The sequence below is a fragment of the Stegodyphus dumicola genome, chromosome X2 (assembly GCF_044657685.1).
Source record: "Stegodyphus dumicola isolate Sdum_Otavi_A_Nest chromosome X2, ASM4465768v1".
Classification (NCBI taxonomy): Eukaryota; Metazoa; Arthropoda; class Arachnida; order Araneae; family Eresidae; genus Stegodyphus; species Stegodyphus dumicola.
The window spans coordinates 139,669,452-139,696,294 of NC_140781.1; the positions used below are offsets into that span (position 1 = coordinate 139,669,452).

The 26,843-nt window shown below is 30.4% G+C and overlaps 1 pseudogene across 1 annotated transcript in view; it reads right to left on the reverse strand.

Annotated features, from left to right (window-relative positions):
- The window catches only part of LOC118190005 (uncharacterized), a 200,084-nt pseudogene that overhangs the window by 83,250 nt on the left and 89,991 nt on the right, over positions 1 to 26,843 (reverse strand). The window contains exons 4-9 of the transcript XR_015039138.1: positions 24,402 to 24,503; positions 24,173 to 24,295; positions 21,106 to 21,330; positions 17,340 to 17,411; positions 10,722 to 10,796; positions 3,717 to 3,938 (exon numbers count right to left, since the gene is read on the reverse strand). The product of XR_015039138.1 is annotated as an uncharacterized LOC118190005 (transcript). The remainder of the gene's footprint in view (positions 1 to 3,716; positions 3,939 to 10,721; positions 10,797 to 17,339; positions 17,412 to 21,105; positions 21,331 to 24,172; positions 24,296 to 24,401; positions 24,504 to 26,843) is intronic.

Below are 26,843 nucleotides of genomic sequence, written 5' to 3' on the forward strand. Positions count from 1 at the left end.
AATTCCAGAAAAGGCAGGGGTGGGGAGAGGATGGGTCCTGGAAGATTCATGGAATGGCAGAGGAGAGAGACTATTCAAACTGATGAGAATGTTGATTTGAAAGGGGGAAGAATGTAATTGTTCTGAGATCTCGTTTAGGGTGAATAAGGCATGTAGGTCCGTTCAAGGGAAAGAATGTAAACAAAATAATGTTCTCAAAAAGCAACTGAGTGGTCTTTTGTGTGGGAACAGCACCAGTCTATGCACAATGACAAGGTCATCCAAACTATGTACAATGAACATCATAGGAAATATTTTATTTTTAGTGCACCTAAACGCCGCACCAACTGAAAATTTAAGTTTTAAACACGTAAACGCCGCGGCGTTTCTTTCGGAAATTACGGTAGTAAATTTTTGTTCCTAAAACTCATTTAATTGTAACTTATCTAAGAATTTTTTAGCAAATGATAAATATGAAGTTGTATAATTGATATGCACTTATTGGAATTTTTTTATCAGGATAATCAGCAGAAACTTTTAAAACATCTAAATAGATCAAATGCCCTGAATTTTTACAATTGTAAGGAATAAGGTGTTTAGTGTTTAGGTAAGATTTACAATTTTCAGAATAATTTCAGATCTTTATTTAAAAAGTAGCACAACTAGGGTGAAAACGCATTAAAAAAAAAGACTTATTTTTTACCTGAAATTTTTCTACCAGTACAATTATAACTAGAAATAATAGGAAATGACACCATGTATTATAGTGAGAAAAAGGGGAGTAAATATTTATTTAGGCAACTTCATGCTACTTACTTTTTATTACAGTAAATCCCTTTGAGAAAAAATAACTTAGTACAAATTTATGAGGCCTTACAGCTGGGAAGAAATGAAAGTACATTTTATTCTAGTTTATTTTTTATAGAGTTATCAGATACATTTTTCCCTGTATATGTACAACTATATTTCTAGAAATTTTATTTCTTTGACAGAATTAAACATAAAATAAAATGAAAATAATATATTAGTAAATATCTATAAAAATTAGTCATCTGGAATTGTATTTGACTACAAATTGTACATACTTCCTTCTTACAGTTTAATATTAATGTAACAAACACTTCTGTTTCAATTAAAATAAGATTAGAAAATTTCAAGATATTGATTTTAAAATATAAACGAAAGTAATATTAATTGGTAAAGTATTTTATCTTCAAAAATGAATATTTCTTTAATTTATGATGGAAAAGCTTAGTATATTATATAACAGACCTTAGAGCTTTAGCACTTTTCGATGATGATTGCAAATATTTCCCTTTTTTGAGTGTGTATGCGTGCATGCATTTTGGAATAGGTGGCAAAGATTTCACAACACAAATAGAAAAAGCACTTTTTTATTCAACATATTATACACATTCTGCAGAAATATTCATTTAAAAAAATGAATTACAAGTTTGAAAACATTAAGAAAAAATAGATTAGTTTCACTCTCTTATTTTGTACCTTAAACACATAACATATTTCATTTCTGCTACATACATAAAGTATTTTTTTAATGTTTTCGATTTCCGTTGCTTAGTTAAATTATTGCTTAAAAGATTATCATTTAACTTTTTGCAGTAATTACCGTATTTGACGGCATATAAGACGCACCCTTATTTAGAAGGCTACACACATGTAGATGTAGAAAAAGTTATGTGTGTCTAGACCTTTATCCGGGCTAAAAATAGCATTCAGTATTGAAAGTTAACCTGCGTATAAGACGCAGGTAACTTTTTTGAGACCAAATTTAGGAAAAATAGTGCGTCTTATATGCCGTCAAATATGGTATTTAGAAAAATATTTGTTGATGATTGTATATTTTTCAAAATAATCTGAGGGTTATGAAGTTTTGCACAGTCATTCAGTTCCAAAAAAAAAATTTTTTTTCATGAAGTAAATTTAAAGTAATTTTACACACTGTTGACAAAGTGGAGAGATGACTTTCGTGACGTCAGAGCGTTCAAGCAACCCTAGAGCCTTGGCTTTGTATGTAGGAGGTACTGGTTCAGGACAGCAGGCGAATAAGCCACCTTTGTGAAGGTGTCTGGACACAGTAAACCACGACATTTGTTGCCCCGTTGCTGTACACAGTTGTTGAATTATGGAGTGTGGTGACTGGTTTCGGGCTCTTTTCGCCTGCAAGACAATATATCGGTCATCCACTGCAGTTGTTTTCCTTGGGCGGCCACCACCAACCTTTCTAACAGCTGTACCTATGGTTTATAAGGCTTTCCAAGCACGCGAAACGACACTTTTTTTTATTCTGAACTCTTCTGCTATACTGGTAACACTTCGCCCCTACTCCAGATTTTCGATCATGCTTCCATGTGTGAAGTCATCCAGATCATTTATTCTAGCTATATTTCAAGAAAGAACTCCTTGTACTTGCAGCGAATGTCTTTAACCCTTTAACTGTCAAGTTATTTTGATGATTTGGGTACACAAATTGTCAAATTTTTTAATTGGAAAAATCAAATGTTTAGTACAAAATAAAATATACTTAAGTAGTTAAAAATTGATATTTTGAAGTACATGGGTAAAATTTTTAAAGTTTTGTTCGAAAATGTCACGTCCGAGTTCGAACACCAGTGCTGTGCCCAAGATAATCTCGGGCATGACAGTTAAAAGGTTAATTGCGTCTCCATCCTTCCTTTTATGGTAGTCTCGAGTTAACGACCATATGCGTTTTGTGTACGCTCACGTACCCTGTGACGTTTTTTTTCTTGACATTTGCATACACATGACCTTTCTACTGAATTGCGTGTTCATTGTACTGAATGCAAGAACCCCTTTTCTACAATTTAATGGCTATCCGATTAATATTTACATTGTTGCTTAAGTTTTGCACACCAGTGTACAATGTCAGATTTTGGTAATTTCAAAGGAAACTGGAAGACAATATCAGAGCAAATAAGTTAATATACGTTCTACTGTAAAAAATAATACAATCAAATAACTCAAATAAAAATATTTTTTCCAGTTACTTTAATATTACATGTATTTCACTACACATTCTGAAAAGCAGACTCTTAAAACATGACATTCCAAAAGATGCAAAACTGTGTCCTTGAAAAACAGAGCTTAGCATGCAGATCAGATGATGCACAGTTCAGATGAAAGAATTAAAGAATCTGTAAATGTGATGATTTTTTTAAAGCATTTTCATATTTCTTCTCTTTTGGAATTCACTAATCATAAAAATTCTATTTTATTTTTGCTGATGTAGGGGGGGGGGTTAAAGATTCATTCTATGAATAGCATCATAAAAGTTCTATTTCTGTACCTAAATTCATAAAACTTATTATGAAAAGGAAGAAAGGAAACATTTAATCTCATAAGTTAATGGCTAAACAATTCTGTGAAAGTGAATGTGTATGCAGAAAACTATTACATTAAATTTACACTAATTTTCTTCAAATGAATATAAATAACTTTTACAAAAAATATAACCTACATTTTTAATGGTAATATGTAGATGTATTCTATGTAATTCACACTTACACAAAATACAGAATTTTACATTTCACTATAAATGAATATTCCACTTACAAATGAAATGTAGCATTAAACTTATGAATGAAATTTTGGAATTACATAATCAACTGACTAATGCACATTTACATATTACTGCTAATTAGTAACGTAATTACATTTAAATGACCTTCCCAATAATGGAATTAATTAAAAGGACTTACCAATATACAACGATCCACCATTGCTTGTGTTGCACCTTCAAACTTCATTTTTATGGATGACATATTCAAGTAGTCATCACAACCACCAACCACTACAAGACCAGTTTCTGCTCGCATGCGTGATCGAAAATCTTCAACATCATCGATGGAACACATGGTTGCATTCTGACCCACTACAAATAAAGTTGGTACTTTGCTATCCAATAATGGGTCATCTAAATCCTATATTTAATCAAAAATTAGAAATAAAAATTAGTAATTATCATATAATACATTAAAAAAGTATGAAATTTAAAGGTAGCTTTTTTAGATTATTACAAACTTTAGAAGAATATATCTTTAACATCAATAATTAAAAGAGCTTTCATTTACTTAACACATAAAACAAAAGAAAAGTGCATGATTATGTAACTGCTGATGCTTAATACAAATTTCACAAAAAGCAAATAATAAATAATTTATTACAGCACAGCATGTAACACTCCTCTGTTTACAGAACATATAAATTTACTCGAAAGAAGACACTTTTATTTAGGTAAAAATTAGAGGGGGGAATACAATGAAAATGCACAGCTAGCTTCTGTATTACCTTATCATAAATCAAGCTGCCTGATTCAACTTCTTTAGCAAAATATTTCTAAACTTAATAAAGATCAAATGATAACTAAAGAAATGCATTTATTTAGTGAAGGGTTATCATTTTATGTGTTTTGTGGTTTATTACTGTTAAATACAGAGGCTTTAAAATTTTGTGCATAATTATTGTGTGTGAGAAGCACACTGCAGTTCAACACTACTCTAAAAACATACTTAGAACAAGTGGCAGTTAAAGATGTATTCTATGTTAAGACAGACAAATTTAAAACTGTTAATTTTAATTGTTATCCTCTATAGTGTATATTGTAGTGTTCGTCTCTACGTGTAGCCTCTTTATTGAGTTACTCTTTTTTATTTTATTTTATTTATTTATTTTTTTTAATGTTGGTTCAACATTGAAGGAGATACTGTCACCCCAGGAAGGAAAAGTAGTCTGAATTTTGATATTTCTATTGAAATAAAAACCATTAAAAAATATTATGTTAATTTTTCAACATGGTATCCCTGCCGGGATGGTGATCTGTATTTTACGTAATATGATATAATTTCTTCGAAATATTTTTGAATATCATATTTAATATTGAATTTGAATTAAGCATATAAATGTAACATAAATTAAGTAAAATTGCCACTGAAACATTAACACTGTGTATGCGAAAACGTTCAACATTAAAGGAGTCAGTTACTAAACTTTGTTCAAAGATTGAAGCTTAAATTGCAAAAACAGAAGTAACTGCCGCTGATCAACTTTACTTAGAACAATTAAATGACAAATTTGAAAGTTTTAAATTCGTAGATACCCAAGAAGAAAGGTTAGTAGATCCCAAAGATCTTGATAAAGAACTTGAATCCATCAAAGAATACAGAGAAAAAAATCGTTATATGGTGATTCAGAGCAAACAGATATTAACAATGCCTGAATAAAAAAAAAAAAAATAAGTCATTCGACTCTCCTCATTTATCACTTAATTTGGATGTAAATTTTCAGCAAATGCTTAATGTGAAATTACTTAAAATAACAATTCCAAAATTTTATGGAAAGTTAAGTGATTGGCTTACATTCTGAAACTCATTTGAAACATCGACATATAATTACAAATCACTTGACGATTCAGTTACTTAAAAGCCCATTCAGCTGGAACTGCTTTGGAAACTGTAGAAGGTGTTTCTATTTCAAGTGACAATTAAGAAAAAGCTGTTTATTTGCTTGAACAAATATTCAGAAGAAAAGCAGTTTGGATAAACACCCACATGAACCAATTACTAGAAATGCCCACACTGAAATGTTCTAATGACGTATTGAATTTTTGGAAATTAGTTTATAAGATTCAGATTAATATTAAAAGCTTAGAGTCATTAGGTTGTAAGGATTATATTTATTTAGCTAACAGTTAAGTTTTGAGTTAAACTTCCTGTCCTATAGCTTCTTAATTTCAACTTACCACTTCCAGCCAGAACATAGTTTTAGAATTACGTTTGAATGCAAGTTGAGGAACAGCGGTATTTAACCATGAAGTTCTACTGTCTTAATCAGAGAGAACCAGAGATTCTGGCTAGCACGTGTCAGCCTTTTTAGGCTATTCTCTCTTAAGCTATTATTACGCTTGGCTGTACTCTAGGCCCTTAATAGTTTCGCAGTCAATTAGCGTTAAGGGGCCAACCCCGTTAGACTTTTGATAGCTTTGGCTATATCTTTTTAGTTCCCAAGTTCAAGCCCAAGTGTCGGCTTTAATGTAAAACTCCAAGATGGAGTTCTGTTAAATCTTATTTGAATAATAAAGGGTCTTTTAACCCTTTTTAAGTTTAATTACTGTCTCACGAACTCAAGTGATTATTCACTTACTAGTTTTTAAGATTCTTCACATTCAACTGTAACTTAAGGTAAACAGTAGAGAAACTTACAAGGTATATCGTCAACAAACTTTAGCACATCATTCATTAAAAATTTTTTAATTAATTTTATTCCTTTGTTTTCTGTGCACTTCAAGTTTGCTCCTCGAAACTGGCTCTTGATCAAGAACTAAATTATTTAAAAGCAGTAGCTACTGATAGTGGTTTTTCACCCAACATTATTAACCAAGCAATTAAAAAATTCTCGTCTCAACACACCAAAAAGCATACTCTTGTTTTAGAAAGATAATACGAATTCTGTTGTCATTCCTTTCTTTCCATCAATTAGCTGTAAAATTGCATGTATTTTGCACAAATTTAACTTTCAGGTCGTTTATTCTCCTATTAATAAAATTCCGAGTTCCATACTTAAGGACCCATTCCGGATATGAATCCTTGGGATGTTTACAGGATTTTTTGCCAGTGTGGTTTAATTTACATTGTGTTAATTAAGAAAGCCTTAAAATTTTGCATTAAAGACCATGAGAAATATGTTAGGAAACACAGAAGTCCTCTGTTGCCCAGTATCGTTTATCTGAAAATCACACTTTCCATTTTGCTGCAGCCAAAATTATTCAAAAAACATCTTCCATTGGTGAATTAGATTTTCTACATGCATTTCACATTAAAAAAGCTCTCTGTTCAAGATAATGACCCTCATTCCAATCCATCTTTGCCTTTAAGTAAATTATGTTTTAGTTTTCTTGTCACATCAATAGATTGCACCATTAGCTGAACTCCTGTCCAGCCATTCTTATGAGTATATCTTATCTCGTTCATTTGCTCTTTGGCAACTGAATTTGATGGTTCAGTAAAACCATCAAAACTAGTCCTGTGAAAGATTGCAAATATAATACTGATTTTTGTTGTCTGACTTCTAAGTTTACTATAGTGTTCGTCTATGTGTGGCCTCTTTATTGAGTTACTCTTTTATTTTAATGCTGGTTCAACATCAAAGCAGATATAGTCACTCAGGAAGAAGAGGTAGTCTGGATTTTGATATTTCTATTGAAATAAAAACCTTTAAGAAATAAAACATGATTAAGTTAATTTTTCAGCAATTACATTCCTTTCAAAGTATTATTTAGACCACAAGGAAATTAATTGCTCTAAAAGATTACAGAATCATTTTCATATTTTAAACCATGCTCTGCTATGAATCACCAGCAGGGTTTGAACCAGTTATGGCACATTTATGCAAGAGACTCATGAAAATCACTTTATTTTCTATGAGTCAACAAAAAGGATAAGTACCATAAAATGTGAATTATTTCAGTGCTGGTGATAAAGAATAATACAACATAAAATAAATCAAGCCCAGTAGAAAATTAGGCTATATAGCTGCAGGAAACTTAAATATCCAAACTGAGCCCATATCATTTTCAAAAGTGCCTGCACCGAGTACTTGAGTCATAAAATGATATCTGAATTACTTAAAGAAAGCCATTCAGTCTGATGAATCTTGTTTTTTGTTGCACACTGTGAATGGCTATTTATGTGTGTGCTGTTTATTTAAGATATTGCTGGTGGGCACCATTAAATACTATGGGATAAAATTATGCTGTTGGAGGGAAATTATTACATACACATTTGTAACATTCCTTAATACATATATGTATAATGCATTAATGTAAAGGTCTGAAAGAAAACTTATGAAAGCTTTACCTGAATTCCACACAGTTTTGAAAATTTCTAGTCACAAAGCTGTGAAATTCGCAACCTTCAAAAAGAAAAATTCATTAACTGCATACTTTTTAATAAAAATTAAGATAAATTAAACTTATCCTATTAAAATTCGTACTTCAAGGTTGCTATCAAAATGGTGTCAAGATTATTGCCAAATTTGTATTTATGTCTCACATACAGTCCTTAGCAGCCACACTGCTAAGATTGCTTTTAATATTGCATAAAAATCCTTCTCTTTCCTCACAGACTTTTGCCACATAAATTCCAAAAGATGGGAAAAAAATGGAATTAAAGATGATGACGAACCATGCTTTGATGCTTTTTATGTCACTTCGCTAAGTACAGCCCCACAGTCTTTCAATATTTAACATATGAACAGTTTCCATATCCACAAAATGGAGTTAATGATTCACACTGAAGTGAGCATGTCTTCCTTTTTCCAATTCTTGGTTTATATGCTCATCAACAGTCTGAATAAATTGTCAGTCCACCTTGTTCATAATCCACAGTTTTTGTCATAACTGTGGTTGCCTATCTATTTGGAATGTGAGCAAGAAAACATTCAGTAGTTTCTCAGTATAACCTCCAAATATATATTACTGTGGAAGAACATGCTAGCATTGTTTTTTGCCAAACGAGCAAACACATCTATTCCCACAATTTTCCCAGGGCTGTATATCTGCTTATTTGATTGATGGATTATATAGAGCAAACATTTCTCTCTCTTGAAACTGTTTCAGTCAATAGTCATATTTTCGGAAAAGTTTAGAAAATACTGATAATTTGGTTACAGTAACAAAACAACTGATGATATATAAAAACGAAATAAACCGATACTTTTTTCCAGTTCAGTTCCGGTTTTCATTCCGACCAAAGTAAACATTTTTTACGGTTTTGGGTTCAGTTCCGGTTCAAAGCCCTGGTTTGTCCCTGGTTTTGCTTCAGTATGACCTTTGCAAGGCTTTGCTTGCTTCAGTATGACTTTTGCAAGCCAGCTGCAAAGGTCATACTGAAGCAAACACGAATTGACATTCAGTTTACGATTTCACTGACTCAGATGCACATTCACCTTTGCTAATTATTTAGGGATGATCTGAGGCCTAAGGAGTAATAAACACAACAATAAGAATGGATGAGATTCAAGTTACAAGGAAGTAGAAATAAAGATGTCTTATTAGATATTTTAATATTAATATTACTACTTATTCTTGCTAAAATGAGGGTTTCTCTCAATGAAATAATACTATGACAGTCACCTGTAGTTTATCCATGACAAGTTTTCATTTGTTATGCCCTTACTATAACTGCGTCCTTGAAAATTAAATTATTCGCATAATTTTTGCCTCAAATTTTGGAAGCTAAAACTAATAAAAAATGGGGAAATAAATATGTGAGGAAATACAATACATTCAAATGCTGTCTACTCAACAGCTCTTATCTTCCTCAGTCATCAATAAATTAAAAATTAACATATATTGGAAAAAAATATATGTTAACACAGGTCCTACTTAAGTTTTCTCATGACAAATGTACTAAAGCAATATTGTCAGTGTAAGCATCAGTCCAGCTTTAAACGTAACAATTATATATGTACATAATAGTGAATACAAGTTTCATTGAAATATCACCCCCCCCAAAAAACCTACTTTGCTCACAGCCGTAATCATCCTACAGAATTACAATATGCATCTTAAAATTAATTCAAAACCAATCTGCTCTCATCTTTTGTATAAGCGGTCAAAAGATAATTTTTGCAGTGACTAAACAAATAACACATTTTTCCAAATTTAAGTATCTTACATTAGAATTGTCACTGGTAGTTTTTGCTGGCATTTAAAAACCAGGGGCTGTAGAAATGAGAATGTCGCCTAAAATCTAGTAAAACCAGGAATTCCTAATCAATTATAATGAACTAAATATTCTAAACAAGATTTTTCCTCATTTGAAAATTCACCACTACCATCGTCAATCTTTATTAACAAATCTTATATTAGTAACAAAGAAGAAAGTCCAGAAAACAAAATGGAAAATATGATACATAAAAATGGGCTAAAGAACATTAATTAATCAAAAATTTCTATTCTGGCACTTCTTATTAACTACTAATATTGTTATCAATCTAATTTCATATGGGTAAAATGTAAAGTTGGAATTGGCAAAAGGAATTAATTTAGAAAAAAAACCTTACTATAGATGCTTTTGTAAAAGGGTACTTTGCTTTCATTTAAGAGCATCAAAATTACTTTTAAAGTAATTTTGCTGGTTTTATACAAATTATTTTATGCATTTTTATAACAAAGTCTTTTACTTTCTCGAATGTTTCCCTATAATTTATCCCTTTCTCTTTTTTTCATTGTGTTTTCCCTTAGAATGTTATTTTCTTTGAATACAACTGCACTTAAAAAATATAGTAGTTTTAAATTCAATCATGCTTGATCAAGTTATGACTTTTTTTGTTTAGTTATTAATGTGCATACATCTTAAATTTAATGCAAAAAATTTAAATAGGAAACTCGTAAATAACACATGTAAACTGCAAACATATAAACAGCAAAATTCCTTAATCTGTGCAACCAATGGTATTGAGGTGATCAATTTATCAAAATTCTAACATAATACATTACACGAGCAAATGATATTACAATATCGCTTACAATCATACACAGTAGACAAAGTTTTCACTAAAAGCAAAAATATAAATTAGTAAATTATGCCTTTTAAATTGTTTTATAAAACGCAAAGTATATTCAGTGCAAACAAAATTTCATGCAAATGACAGTAAGCTTGACATTCTTAAGCAATTTTTAGTTTAAGTTAAGATGCAAATTATACCCCTCGAGATCCATTCACTCCAGTTAATGGAAATCCTAAACAAATAACAGAAGACACAGATTCATGAAGTGCAACCTGAGAAATGAAAAGATTTCATAAATAATCTAAACTTATTTACATTCAAAATGAAAATGCATATAAAAGAAAGCAAAAATGATATCAGGAAAACAAATCATTTCTATCAAAAGTTTAGCTTTCTATAGCCATAATACCACATATGAACATTTATCATGGATTTTATCTCCTTGCAAAAATTAATTCATGTTCAAGAATCATTCCAATAATTTTATATAATCTCTTCATAAAATTTAGGACAATTATAAAATTTCTATATCTTTCCAAATTTAACTTCATACTTACCAAATTCCACATTCTATACCTTATCAGAATTTAAAAATACAGTTTTGCCCTATAATACATTCTTAATCAATTTTAATTGCCAAATATGCACATTTTAGATGAAGGACCTTCCATTTATACAGTTTTCACTGAAATTCAACTTTTAATTTTTTTATTTATTTTATTTTTAAATTTTATTTTACAGGCCTAAAAGGCATAATCTCCTTAATCAAACACAACACACTAATTAACCAAATTAAGAAGCAGCAATTTAAGTCTTTGCAAACATTTGCTACAAAATACAACGAAATAATTAAAAATGCTATAAAAATTCAAATTATCTTACTCATTACTAAGAAGTAAATAAAAATTATACATACATCTAAACCATTCAAAAAGCAAGGCCATTTAAATAAATTCTAGAAAAAACTGTATATTTTGCAAATGAAATTCATAACAGCAGTACATTGTTCATAATCTTCTGAAATTAAAAATCCTTTATGATTTGAAAAGGAACTTCTAAATCAGAAATTTCTATCATTTTTCTTACATTGACTCCTTTTAAAAGAATGTTTTTTCATCTAATCCCTTACATTTTTATACAGCATGCAACAAAAACTACTACAAATAATAGTACATAAATAAATAAAAGATAATAACTAAGCTAAGAATACAAACGTTTTGAAGGAAATGATTTATTTAATAGGTTTTATTATTTTCTGTATCACAATTATTTTTAATTTTACAAACATAAACAAGTTTTCAGAAAGAAAATCACAGATTGTATGCACTAAAGTTCTATTTTAATTCATGTCATGGATTTGTTTGATGTACTGATGCAGTCTGTATCTGGCATAAAATTGCTTGCTTAACTTAGTTTTCAAATTACTTTGACCAAAAATGTTCACCTTGCTTCTTGTCTTCTATAGAAATTAGTGATTTGATTAAAGCCTGCTTCTGCTATGTAATAAGAGAGAAAACATTAACAATGTTGATTGGATGGTAACTTTTATTTTTTGAGATCTTGGATAACTTTTATTCCCAAAACTGGCATACCCGTGTGTTTCGAATTAGACTTCATAGTGCACAGTTTTATGATAACAAAAAATAATTATAAACTTTATTAATAAGTTTCTTTGCAATCAATGGGATCTTGATTATGCTGATCAATTGCTGGTCAATTCAACCTATTTCTTGTTTTCTTGTGTAAATTATTGATTTGATTAAAGGCTGCTTCTAATAAGAAGAGGGAAAAGCCCATAATATCAAATAATGTTATTTGGTAATGTCTATTTGAGCAGTTTTCAGTTGGATGATTTTAAATTCCAAAACTTAGCATACAGATGTGTTTTGAATAAGACTGAGGTTGAATATTATTCTCTAATGCAATCAGTTCTTGCATTATGATGTTCTTGCTGTTGTCTTGTCCATGTATCTCATGGAAGAATGGTTGCCAGAGCATCAAGGAGGTTGGGCATCTACTTCCTCCCAATTTTGAGGAACAGCATCCCTATAATTAGCCCTATAACCCTATAACCAGCCATGTCTATAACCATAAGTTAAAGTACCAGATTCCTACTATACATTCAAATATTACACGCATTTACCATAATTTCATATTATTTATCCACAGTAATTCCTTATTTTTTACATCCACTTCATTTTTAGAATAATTTAAAATTCTTATTCAAAATTTTCAACACAAATTCAAAAAAAAAATTATTTATCTTAATAGCCTTCCCTAAAAATAATTAAAAATCTAACAATTCTTCACTTACTAAGATATTATTATTCAAATTTCTAATAGGATTAAATTATATTTTTTTCATATCGCAGTGGTACATTTTTAATGGTATCCGGACATAATCCCGACAGCCGAAATCCTGACAAGCCAGAATCCCGACAAGCCAAAATCCCGTCAGGGTCAAAATCCCGACAAGCCAAAATCCCGACAGGGTCGAAATCCCGATTGTCCAATATCCCGACAGGGTCAAAATACCGACACGGGCAAAATCCCAATAAGGCCTAATGACCCCTTAACAAACTTCCACAGCTGCAACTAGTATATGCTTTGATGACTAGCAAATCTGAAGAAAATTACAAAAGATTATTCCAAGATTTAATTGATTTCGCTGAAGAAATCAATATTGAACTGAGGCCATCTGGAATCATTAGTGATCTAGAAAAGGCAGCTATAAATGCTCCACGCACTCAAAATGCTGTCGAGGATTGGCACAGAAGATGGGAGACCTTAATTGGACGGCCCATGTTGGCGTTTATAACATCATAGAAGGATTTCAAAAAGAACAGGAGCATGTGGAATACCAAGTCGAATGCATTCTTCGCGGAGAACAACAACCAAAACGTAGGAAGGTAGATGATGACAGAGAAAGGAGAATTATGACTGTTGTGGACGATCGTGATAATCGACCTGTGATGGAATATCTTCGTGCTATCGCTCACAATGTGTCACTGTAAATATGTCGTTTGCATGTGTAAGTGATGTTTTCTTTTTTTTAATAAAAAGAATTTTATAAATCTTCATTTCAAATTTTAACGGTCATTTCAATTTGTTAAAAATTATTTTAAGTAATGACATAATTTTTATGATTTTTTGATTTAAACTTTTAATTAGTAATATGTAATAGTTCGTTAAAAATTGTATTTTATTAAGCTAAATTGAGTGTTTGTATTTAGATATTAACTTGTCGGGATTTTGGACAGTCGGGATTTCGACCCTCTCGGGATTCTGACCCTGTCGGGATTATGGCTTGTCAGGATTTTGACCCTGTCGGGATTTCGACCGTGTCGGGACTTTGGGTTGTCGGGATTTTGGCTCTGTTGGGGTTTTGGACAGTCGGGATTATGACCCAGACCCATTTTTAATATCTGATTAATGAAGAAAAATATCAGCTCCCAATGTGGATTCAATTATGCAAAAGCAGAAGTGAAAATAATTCTCTAGCACCTACATCAAGTGTAATTTTAATCCTATAACTGGCGAAAGAAGATCCTAATTTATTCACATAAGAGCCGGATCAAGATATGCAGTTCGATGATCTTCAAAGCACTGGAATGATTTGAAACATTGGCACTCTGAAAACACTCGTCATATTATTATACACAAATGCTGGATCAATTTTGAATGGCTGGCACTAGATTTAATTTTTAAGCACTCACAGAAAATTTATGATTCAATTTTTTTCACATTTTCATATTGCTGCTGAATAATGTTGTACAGTCAAAAGTCTTTAATCTGGACATCCATAATCCGGACTTTAAAGCTACAAACTTTCTGCACATGCGTAAACGCATAATGCATTTACACATGCGCATATGTGTTTACGCATATGCATTTACGCATGTGCATAATACGTTTACACATGCACGTTTAATGTATAATGGACGGTATAAGCTAAGCTAAAATTATCTAATTCAGTTAATGTTGCAGATTGTGTTGTTCCTTAATCTTCGAATTGGATCCGGCTTATTATTTTTTGCAGACAGTTAGAGCAATTTTATAAAAAGTAAGCTTGAACTTTCGATTATGTCAAAAAGAGTTTCCAATTCTGGAGCTGCCAAAGGATCTACAAAGCTAAAGCATGTTTCGATGACCATTAAACAAAAAGCGGAATTGCTGCAAAAAAATGGATAAAGACATGAAGAAAGTGACAGAGAGGTGATTTGTTTCTCTAACCATTCGGAAATCTGTTTATCAATTTCGCGCTGCTCTGCCGGGGGGGGGACGTCACGGTGTGCAATGAACTGGAAGATGATCTCTCAGCACTATCCTCATCTTCAGAGCAGATGTTTTTATTTTATTCAGCTTATAATTCCTCACTAAATGTAGTGTTTCATCTTGATGTACTCCGATATAATTTAAATCAATTTCCTAATCATTATAAATATCACAAATACACATCAAATAGTCTTCTGGTTGCAATTTTCTAATTTTGACTATGCGTAATGTATGCTTTATGCGTGCGCGCGTTCAAAGAAATGTTTAATAAAGTAAACAAAGAAATATTAAGCTTTTTTTTGTAAATTTTGATACCTTTTAGATCATAATTGCTCTTTATTTCATAAATTAAGGTTTCATATTTTTAATTTTATAATTTCTGCGTGCCATCTTACCAGATTTAAACTGATGATCTATAATCCGGAATCGTCTAAGTTCCGACGAGTCCGGATTAAAGACTTTTAACTGTACTTAATCACCGCATATGCTGGATTAAATTTCTAAGAATGTATTTTGACTTTAAACATTTAAAACTTATAACACTTGTTTGGGCACGATTCAGTGAACATGTAAGATATAATAAAATACTATCACTATATTAAGAAATAATTGACAACCTCAAAATTAACTATTCTAAATTTGGTGTTCTGCCCCCTCTCCCAAATTTGAGATCTTTCCAAAACACTGCTTGAAAAAGGTAACTAAAACTAAAATTAACCAATCACTGCTTAGATTCACATATGCACCTATGCAGTACAAATATTGCTTTGTGAGGAACTAAATTCCTTTTTTTCCAACTTTTGACATGCAAACATCTCCACACTGCTTATGCATTCCTCCTTACGCTGCACCTTTAAAATTGGTCTACATAAAAATTTAGTATCTTCAACAATGATTGAAAAATAATTTGTCTGCCAAAGAGTAGATTTGACACATGTAAAAATGAAGATGGTGATTCTTCAATTCAGTTTTGTCAACGTTTTATTCCTTCCTTTTCCACCCAGCCATGTCTACAGCCAGAAGTTAAATTACCCGATTCTTACTATGCATTAAAATATTACATACATATTTTTAAAGCATCTCACTGAAACTTTACAATTAACCCTTTATTTGGCATGGTTGCTGAGAAGCAACATGTGCTTTCACCATTTACCAAGTCAGGGTTTAAAATAGACTAACTGTCAAAATGAATGCTGGGATTTCAAAGTTTTACTATGCAAAATGTAATTAATATATATATTCAAGAGATTACTGTAAAAGGTTACATACACAAGTTAGGAAAGGTAGTAATTAATTTCATATTTTGGCAATAGATGCTGCCATAAGTGCAATTGCTATAACCATCTGGGATAATGAGTTTATGTGAAGACAAAGAAGTTCATTCTTCAGTTATGCCTTCACAACATGATAATGCAACAGCAGAAAGCACTTGAGTATCAAGTAAGTAAGTCTACTCCATAATCACTGCTTAGCACCATTTCTAAATGAAATACGGATAAATAGTGCTGGATAATGTCATGATTTATTGCTAGTATTCACAATTTCAAGAGGAAGATTGCATATGCAAAGGAAAAGCAACGGGTCATCCTTCAGTGGGAGAAGACACAGTTTAGCATATTCCAGACAGCTGTATTAGAAGTCTTAAAACCTACATAGCTGGATGTAGTATTGCAGAAAACTGTGCACAGAGTTCTTAAGAAGCATTTGTAAATGAAACCGTATGATCTGCAGTTAGGGCAACAAGTGAAACTAAAGAACATGCACTTCAATTATCTTTCTGTGATACACTTTCTGACATCAATAGAGGATGATAAATTTTCTGAAAAGTTAGTGTTCAGTGATTAATCAATGTTTCCCATTTCCAGATTAGTGATTACTTGATACTCAAGCATAGTATAAGAATATGGGCTACTGAACATCCACATGTCACAATGCAACATGAACATGATTTCCTGAAGGTTAATATATTTTTTATATCCTGGAAAAAGATCTATGGACCATTCTTTTTTGCTGAAACCACCATGACAGGAATTGTTTATCTCAATATCTTCTGTAAATACCAGAAAAAATTTTTTTATCAAATTTTGTCTTGGGGGTTCATTAAGGATCCTGTGTGTGTTCCTCCAGGTCACGATGACCATGACTGATGTTAAAGCCTGTATCATAGTTACTGCTGCCAGCATTGCTACCGACATGCTACACAAGGTTTGGCAAGTATTTCATTACAGACTCGATACATGCTGTATAACAAATGAGCATATGTTAAACATTTCAGAGGACTGCATTCCAAACTTTATCATATTACCTCTACATGTATGCATCTATTGAATAAATATATTAATTACATTTTGTATAGCAAAGCTGGTTGCAAGTCAATTTAAAAAAATTCAATTTCTGTAAAAAATAATCAAACACATACAGAAAAAGAATAAATACTGCATAGCTTCCCAACCACACTCCGCTATTGTATGACATATAAACATAAAATAAGGAAAAAATTTAAATGAAGAGATTTGATACAAATAGTTTAGATTACATACATGACATGCAATTAATGCACCAACAGTCCAACCCAATAATATAATAGGTCGATCTGGATACTGATTTTTCATCTGCAAACGAAAACACAGGATTGTAAGAATTTATGCAATAAAAATTATTAATATCACTAAATGACTGCAGTTCCATTAGAAATTTAGCTTATCAAAATATTTATTATGTTTATCTTTACAATCAAAGTAGTAAAAAGCATGAAAATCAACAGAAATAAAGAAGGAATTAAGATATCACAAAATGTTTATTTCATAAAAATTTAAACATTTTAAAGCCTGTGAAAACAAAAAGTATAAGAATAAAGATAAGTAAGTAAAGTACAAGAATAAAAATAAGTAAAAGAACACAAATCTAGCTAGCAAAGGCTGGTAAAACCGTGGCCTTCGAGAAACAAGGCCGTCCAGCTTTATCGTGACGTCACCGTATGGAGTGCGAAGAAACGTTTCTTCTCCACTGAAAGCGAGCGATTCCACTGCGCGCTTATTTATTAGTAAAAGCTAATTTTATGTTATTCCGATGTAAAGTAAACAGGAAATTATTAAATAAGTGATACTATCTTAGCATTTAATTAAATATCATGCTTTAAGACTTCAGGTATATGAGCCATTCCCGTTAAATTACGCCCTTTATAATCAAAATAAGATTTTACATGAATTTCATCTATTAGTAAAACTACCTTTTTATCACTTTCATTTAAAAATCCGAATTTCTGTTTTGTGTACAATAAGAAATTATAATCCATTTGTTCTTGTTTAGGATCAACATTGTGCTTTAAATTAATATTACGAATGGTATTTGGATGTGGAAGTAAAATGTATCCACTTTGTCTCAAAAATTTGTACAACTGAGGTGATATATAGAAACATATAGAGGCAAAAATTAGTATATCTGGATTATACCTTTTCGAAGTTTGGAGAAGAATTGAGATTTGTTCAATTATAAATTTAATAATATTTTCTTTTTCATTATCAATGCAGTTAATATCAGAGAGTGTATTTAATGCAGCAAGGAGTTTTAATCTTATGACTTCATCTTCATTACTGCTAGCATGTTTAATTTAAGACTTCATTTAGCATATTTATGTTAGTAATTTTCATGGGAAATTTTAATTTACCAATATTTTTCAAAGAAGCATTATTAGAAAATGCTTGTACCAACATTTCATGATTAATCTTTATGGAATATTGTATTTGAGGTACAGGTTCATCTTGAATATTAAAAATCAAGACATAATCTTCAATTTTCAAAAATTTCCAGAAATCCAAAAGCTGTAGCATATTTTTCTTATTGCATAAATCGTTCAAACTTAGCAGTTCTCTGTCTTCATCATACTTTTGCTTTTCCTTCATGCTTCTTTGAATAGCGGTAGCAAGATTTTTATTCTCTAGCTCTATCTTTTTTGTCACAGGATCTTTACGGATTGCTTTCGAAGTAGTCAAATATGATGGGCAATTAATCATAATCGATGATGGCACTCCACCTTTTACTAATCTCGGAACCTTCAAGCATACTGATATAGTATCTTTCCCAGTTTTTTCATCGAAAGCCCTTGCCTCACGTATGATGTCAGCTGGCTGAAAATGGAGCTCGCATACCTACATATCCCGAAAATGAAACAATTGAAACACATTTAAGAAGAATTATTTTTAAACACATCATTATACAGTGAATTCTAATATCATTTCATTCAAACAGCTCTTTAAGGGGACACAGTACTAAACAATATCGTCAAACTATCGAATTTTTTTATAGGCTAAACTGCAACTTTTTAAAATACATATGGAAAATCTCAAAACTGCACCTTCAATAGTTATTTTTGAAAAATTATTTAAATTAATAAGATTTCCTTTTTTTCTATTTTTTCCTAATCATGACAACAAAATGTTTCATTAAATCTTGTAACAGAAGCATACAGTATTCCAAGCACAGTTTTGTTTACATTTTCAAGGAATACACAAACACACACACACACACACACACAAAAAAAAAAAAAAAAAAAAAAAAAAAAAACCGCTATTTAAAGCAAAAATATTAATATAAAAAACGTAATAACAAATTTATAAAAATGAAATTTTTTAAAAAATAGTTCTATGTTATATAAACAACTGGTTTAACGATATTTTTTTATAATTTTTTTTAGATATAATGTTAATTACAATTTTCAGAATAAACTTGAACATGTGACAAAAAAAAGAGTTGAAAGGGTAATGTGTTCCCTTAAAATATTATAAGCACACGAATTTGAACTTTTAAATTAAAAACATTATTACTTTCATATCTCTAAAACTTACAATGACAAGTGGTTTTAAAATAAAAGTCGAGATAAATTAAATATTACAAATGCTATTTTAAGTTCCAGATTTTGTTATATTTTCCCGATTATTGCTTTATATTAAGCACTGAATTTTCTACTGAATATTTAATCTGCAGTATATGAAGTAAAATTTATTATACATTAAATAATACTATAGTATTATGAACTTAATTACTCATTAAAATATTCACATGCAATTTATGAAGCAACATGCATTTATTAAAAAAATTATAGAATTCACTTTAAGACAAATTGCAGGAAACAAAAGCTTAATATACTGCTTTATTTACATTGGCAATGATTTATTGTATACTTTTATATTTTACACTAGTTATTGTTTACTATTATATTTAACACTAGTTTTTCATTGGAAATGATTTTGGGTTTAAAAACAGACATATTAAACATATTAAATATTTAATTTACTTAATTTTTCTTTGAATATCAATGAAATCATAAGAATAAAAGCTCACCCTGCTATTTTTAGTTGGAATGAAGTCCTTTCGCTTTATTGCACGGATCCACTTTTCAGATCGGCATCATTAGGAAAAGCGAAAATGTGCACTTTAGGTTCAGATTTGTAATTGCCGTTACATCGCGGCACTGAGCACATGTAAGGCATTATATTGTTTCTGGAACCACTCACAAATTGCCAAAAACCTCAAATTTAATATATCCAGCTGCAGGAAAATCCGGAATGCAGTTAATATCTCAAGATTTTAGGTCAAGAATTTCAGTTCAACCTCTTCTTTCGAAGCAATGGCGACTGAAAACCTTTGACCCAGCGTTGCCCTCACCCCACGAAGGGGTGCACTCTTCACCCCAAGAAGGGATGCACTCTCTGGAATGACGTCACACGCTCAACGTCACTGAGCTGTAGGGCCTTGTTTCTCGAAGGCCACGGTAAAACACAGTTTAGGGTGATCACATCCAAAATGATGTGCCCCTCACAGAGTTAAGGTATCAAAGACAATTTTGTATTTATACAATTCATGCATATTAATTAAAATAAAAACTCGAAAACAATACCGCCTAGATTTACAATTAGAAAGTGTCTCAAACATATGAGAACAGAAAAAGTGCACTATTTAACTTCTCAAACAAAAGCATATCAAATAGCTATGACAACATGTAAATTGTTTTCAGTTCGTTAATTAAATTCATAGAAATATTATTACTGCCAAACTTTCAGTTAAAAAAGTACATCTAAAATGCTTAACAACTTGATAAATTGCAATGGTAAATATTAAGATGGCATAAAGTGTATAATTTATAAAATACAGCATCTGAAGATAATACCGACTTGCATAATTGCTTATAATCAGGAAATCTATAATTTTATTACTTATTTTAAGAGGCAATTTAATAACAAACATTAAGAAATTACAACTGTCATTTAAAAAAATAGTAAACCAAAAATCCAAACCATGTTTACCTACCTCAGCAACTTTGTTTCTCACAGAAATTACAATCTCATCAATACAATCTTCAATGGTCATGTTTTCCTTATCAAATGAATGAAGTGGAACTTTCATAACCTTGCACAAAGAACTTAACTTATTGTGCCACAATTTCAGCCTGGGAGGAAGATGTGCACTAATATGCTGTTGGATGGGAGGCTAACTTGGGCACAATAGAATAACAGGATTGCCAGGCAATTTTTTCTAAAATTAATAAATTAATAAAAATAATAATTTCTAAGTATTAACATCAAAAATTCGTTATTATTTTGACAAAATTTTATAATTCCTATTCCTTTGTGATATTTTATAGTATCATTCATAATCAGATAAACAACACTTATCTATATGCACTAATCATGTTATCAGTTATGCTACCATAACTAATTAAGTAGATTTCAAACATTTGCTTGAATTTAATTCTGAAACTTTATTTGTCAAAAATGCTATACATCTTAACTATTAAGAATTTACAATTTTTCCATGTGCAGTAACATGTCATCATAGCATATCTGTTAATGCTTACTGTGTTCATACTTCACTTCCGTTCTAAATAAAATGCAGAATAAATTATACATAAATAATGAAAGCATTTAAGCTATTAATGCTGCTGTTAGTTTCCTTATTATGAGTCAAAACTCCATGTTTGTTTTGCAAAAAATTACTTTTAGACTTCTCTTAAAAAACATATGATCTTATGAGCTGAATATATCGATACCAGGTTTAATTGTTATGACATATACTTTGAAATATACTTTTGAAAATTTCTGAGGTAATGATCTATAAAAACATTTGACATATTTCAATATACATTCGTTAACATGCACTTTCAATTTAAATACTATTTGGCACACACAGTTATAAGCACGTCATCTGTAACTAAGGTGTGCAGAATGCACTATGAATGTCTGCCTTTAAGAAAACTAGACTTCCCTGATCTATGTGACTTTGTCTTCGGTCACTTGTTAAACAGGATGCAATAAAACTTTCTCTGGATCCTATGAGTGGATTCTGGAAAAGATTCTTTTGTATTCTACGTGAAGAAATTTGTGAACGTAGCAGTCCTGTTCGAGTGATTATTCCATGTATTATATACAATTTGGAAACACCGTCAATTTTCGTATTTCTTGTTAATATGCAAGTCTGAGATGGCCGCAAATTTTAGATTAAAAAAATTGGCCAAGGGTAGCATTGTATATTCAGGTAAATATAGTATTTATATAAAAATAAAAATATAATTACATAAATTAATAAATTCTATAACTGCAAAATTAAATACAATAGAATTCTGATAATTCATGACTTCTTAATCCAAGACTGCCTGCAATCTGCACTCATTTCTAAATGTAAAGAAACAAAATTTTGATTTTCAGAGAATTTAGCGCTGCAAATTTAACAGTAATATGCAAAACTAACCCTTTTGATCAAAATACACTATATTTATAGAACATTTTGATTGAAGAAATATATTTACTTTATTACTGAAGTCATTTAACAATTCCTGTGAGCATGACAGCACACATCATTTTATAATAAACTAATACCCTCATCTCCAAAATTTTATTTATTTTAGTTGCATGCTTACTTTTAGACATCCGGGTGTACATCCTGCTACCTTTTTAAACTGAGTTTATGGGGTTAACAGGTGTAAAGAGTTTGTTTATCAACAACTTTTCATATGCTGGGCTCTAACTTAACCCTTTCAAGATGGTATGCCTTTGTTCAAGATGTTCCCTCGGGACAGATGGGAGTCAAAAGGAATCGTCCAAGAGGATGGGGGTTTTACATTGCTTAGACTAACACTAGGGGGAAAATCGAAAAAATAAGTCCTAACCTCATTATTTTTTCTACTATTTTAGATTACTGCTTAAGCTATCATATAAGTTAAAATTAGCATTTAATAATCTTTCTTCTTTACTTTACATGAAAATGTATATAAAAAATTGCTTACTTTAAGATATAATTCTCGGAAGCGCTATTCAAATTTTCCGAAGTTTTAATTGACAAAACACGTTAATAAACTTTAAAATTAATTTAAATATACAAGAAGAAGTAACAAATCTTTCACAAACAAGTGGAAGGTATGCACTCAATGAGTTCAGTATCTGACAAAATATTCGTATCAGCATCATTAGAAATATCACTCTCTAACTCTTAAAAAAGGAATCATCACTCTCATCCATGTCATTAATTGGTGCATTTATCATGGAAGTATATCCTTTCTCTGATAAATAACACTCGCCATAGAAAAAAAATTAAGTCAAGGCTTTCCGAAATAAAATCGATGTATGTGAAATATAAGCCATAAAAGCAAGACAAAGTGTAACAGAAGTTACACATATTAGTAAAAAAAGAATAAAAAATGGATTCAAAGGAATGTAAGAAATGCAAATGTTTATATCATGTGGGAAATTAAACAGTCGATCTCTGTTTACATTATGTTTTCCCCTCTCTCTCTCTCAACAGCTGACACCAAAGACCAAAGTTAGGCAGAATGTTATCAAACTGAAGGTCAGGATCCTAAAACTATGATCAGCTCAAAAGTAATGGACACGGGACGCCACTTAGTGGTCTTTAACAAATTGTTAAGCTTAAAATGTTAACCGCTTAACAAATTGTTCCGCTTAATTAACATATGCATCACCTACACCTTAAGCGCATTTCCAAGTGATGCATGAGTGGGATGCTCGGCTGTCAGAGACATTCACTGAGAATGCATATATGCGACGCCCATTCGGAAAGGGTTAAATGCACTCATGTGGTTCCTTTATATTTTGTACAATGAACAAACTCCTATTAAATCAATGGCAAATAACTGGTGGATATTTTTTAGTCAATAAATTTTGATTAAATACTTCTTAAGATCTGATTATCTTCTGGTTACATACTTATTTTCAAATAATTCGAAACACAATACAAAAATTAAAAAATGAAAAATATAAGCAAAACACAAAAAAGTGACCTATAATCTGTTCTAAGATCTGTAGCACTATAATTTTAGATAAAATTTTTTATTCATTACAAAATAATATAAATAATGATTTACTGGTTTATGTTGATTAAGAATAGGCATCACAGGATCCCACTTTTTCTTTATCATCTGAGAAATGGCATCACTTGCAGGTAAACCAGAATTTAACTGGAGGAGTTTATCAACTAAACTAGGCACCTATTGAAATATAATTGGAAAGCTTGTAATTATTATTATTTTTTTTTACATTAAAGCATAATAAAGCAAGCAGAAACTGTAGTTATTAAATATAAAGACAACCTACTTTTGTCCTTAATGTTTGTAGCACATCTATATAACTGGAAAGAGTTGGAATATCAGCTTTATCCAAGAGTGTTCTATGAAGCCAAGATAACAAATTCAGATTCTACAGGGATAATAAAACAGAACTTTTATACACATTACACTTAAAGTCATGATTGCCTTGCCTATTATACATAATCCATCTCTATGCAGACAAAACACACTGCAATATTAATTAGGATTCCAGAATTGTTTGAAATTTACTAGATTAATCAAAGACAAGTGAATAAATATTCCATTATTTTAAGAAGTTCAATTAAAAACTCTATTATTGTTAAATCCCTATTATTTTATGCCCAATGTAAACCCTTTACTTTGTGCTTTAGACTTTACAAACTTCTCAAAATATTTTAACTACTATTTAAGCCTTGTGGATTAGGTAAATGAAAACAAATGATAAAAATTACTGACAAGTCTGCAAAATAAAGGAGAAAAAATATGAAGGAAGATACCACTATTCAAGCTTTTATAATAAAGCTTTTATAAGAAACAATTTTCATCATTAAAAAAACTTACGATTTAAATATAGACTGAAACTTATAGTATTCAAAGTAATTCAACTAGTTTTCTAAAATATAACTGAAAAGATTAATGTTCTCCCAAACTCCCGCTTTAAGTAAAAAAAAAAAAAAAAAAATCTAAATTACACTACAGAAATCAATTAATGCATTAGTACATTAATTAGCCTATTACATTCCATAAGTCTTTAAGTAACGTCACTATATCTATCAGAAAACCTCATGTATAACTACAACTATCATGAGAGTTTTTCTAAATCATCATTGATTTTTCACTACTACAAGTGGTCTCACTAAAAGTTAAGAGATTTGGATGATCAGAATCCTTCTAAAGATATTGCTTTTTCAGAAAATCACATACCAAACCTTGTAAACTGAACGCAAAAGAAGAGAACCTTGTAATTTTCAATTAGAAACACACCATTATGGAATAACATGTTAATATTTTTATTTCATATTGTAACAGAGCACTTTAATATGATATTAATACGCTGTAATTACACACTGTAACAGAGTATAATACAAATTTTAAACACTGAAAGAAATTTAAGCATGATGTGCAGTACTCAAACAGAAAGAACATGTTAACTGAACGTAATAATAATAATAATAATAATAATAATAATAATAATAATAAAATAAAAAAAAACTAGGTTAAAAATTAGCCCAATCTGTTAACTGGTATTGTGAGAAATCTGTAAATATCTGGCACCATAAAATATTTTTAACGAAATTAAATTAAATAACACTTTTTGAATACTTTTTAATATTAAAAAATAATCATTCATAAAAAATATTAATTATTTTATTTTGAGATAAAATATACTTAATATTTTCAATGACAGCAATGAAAGGTACTGAAATATACATAATACTACTCAGATAAATAAAAGTTATTCTATGAAACATTATGTTCTGATTAATGGTGTCTGTACTGTCCTGTTAAAGTTTAAATACACAAAATGTTTTCATTCAAAAAAAGTTGTCTACAGAGGTACATACAGTGGTATGTGATATTAATTTGTTCTGTGACCAAACTCCATAAGCCAATCTATGCCTATCCTGAAACAATTTTTACTTTTTGTATGCATTTAAATATCATTAATCTCCTCCAGTCCCCAGTCACCACTACTATGTGTTTATACAATTTTAAATAAGGGAAAAAAAAAAAAAAATATACACTGCACTGCCAAAAAAAAGGAAAACTTTATAAAACATAAGATAAACATAAAAGAGAATATAAAGAAATAAACTTATGAAATTTAATTACTATACTCTCATATAAACTATAAGGTATTTTCTCCCTCCTTTCCACGTGCCTTCATGGCACAACTGGAAGCATATTCGAAGTGTATTCAAGAGGTCCAGGGTTCGAGTCCTGGTGAGAGCACTGCACATTTTTCATGTCTCTCGCTTCAAAAAAATACTTAATGAAACACATGATTCATACACATTTCTTTAAATGAAAATTAGGTACTTTTAAGGATTCTTAAGGATCAATAATGAAAATAATCTGTGGAGACCACATGACTGCATTGCATGCCTATTACATTACATACATTTTTTGTTGTACTTCATTTAAACTTATTTCATTTAAGTAAGATTCGATCCTCTAATTCTTTAAGTGGGCACTTATAAAACTACTCAAATATTAGTTTTTATTATCATCAAATATTCATACTTAGGACACTGTAAAAGTCCCTTTATTACACTTTAAATAAATGTAAGTCTTTTTTATCTAATAGTATGTTTTTTAAATTATTATGATGATGAACAAAATAAAAACAAAACGTTCAAAGGTTATTAAGTTTTTAATTTAAATTTATAAATGTTTTTACTGGGTTTAAAAACCTTTCAAGTAATGTGCCTTTTTGACACTGCCAATT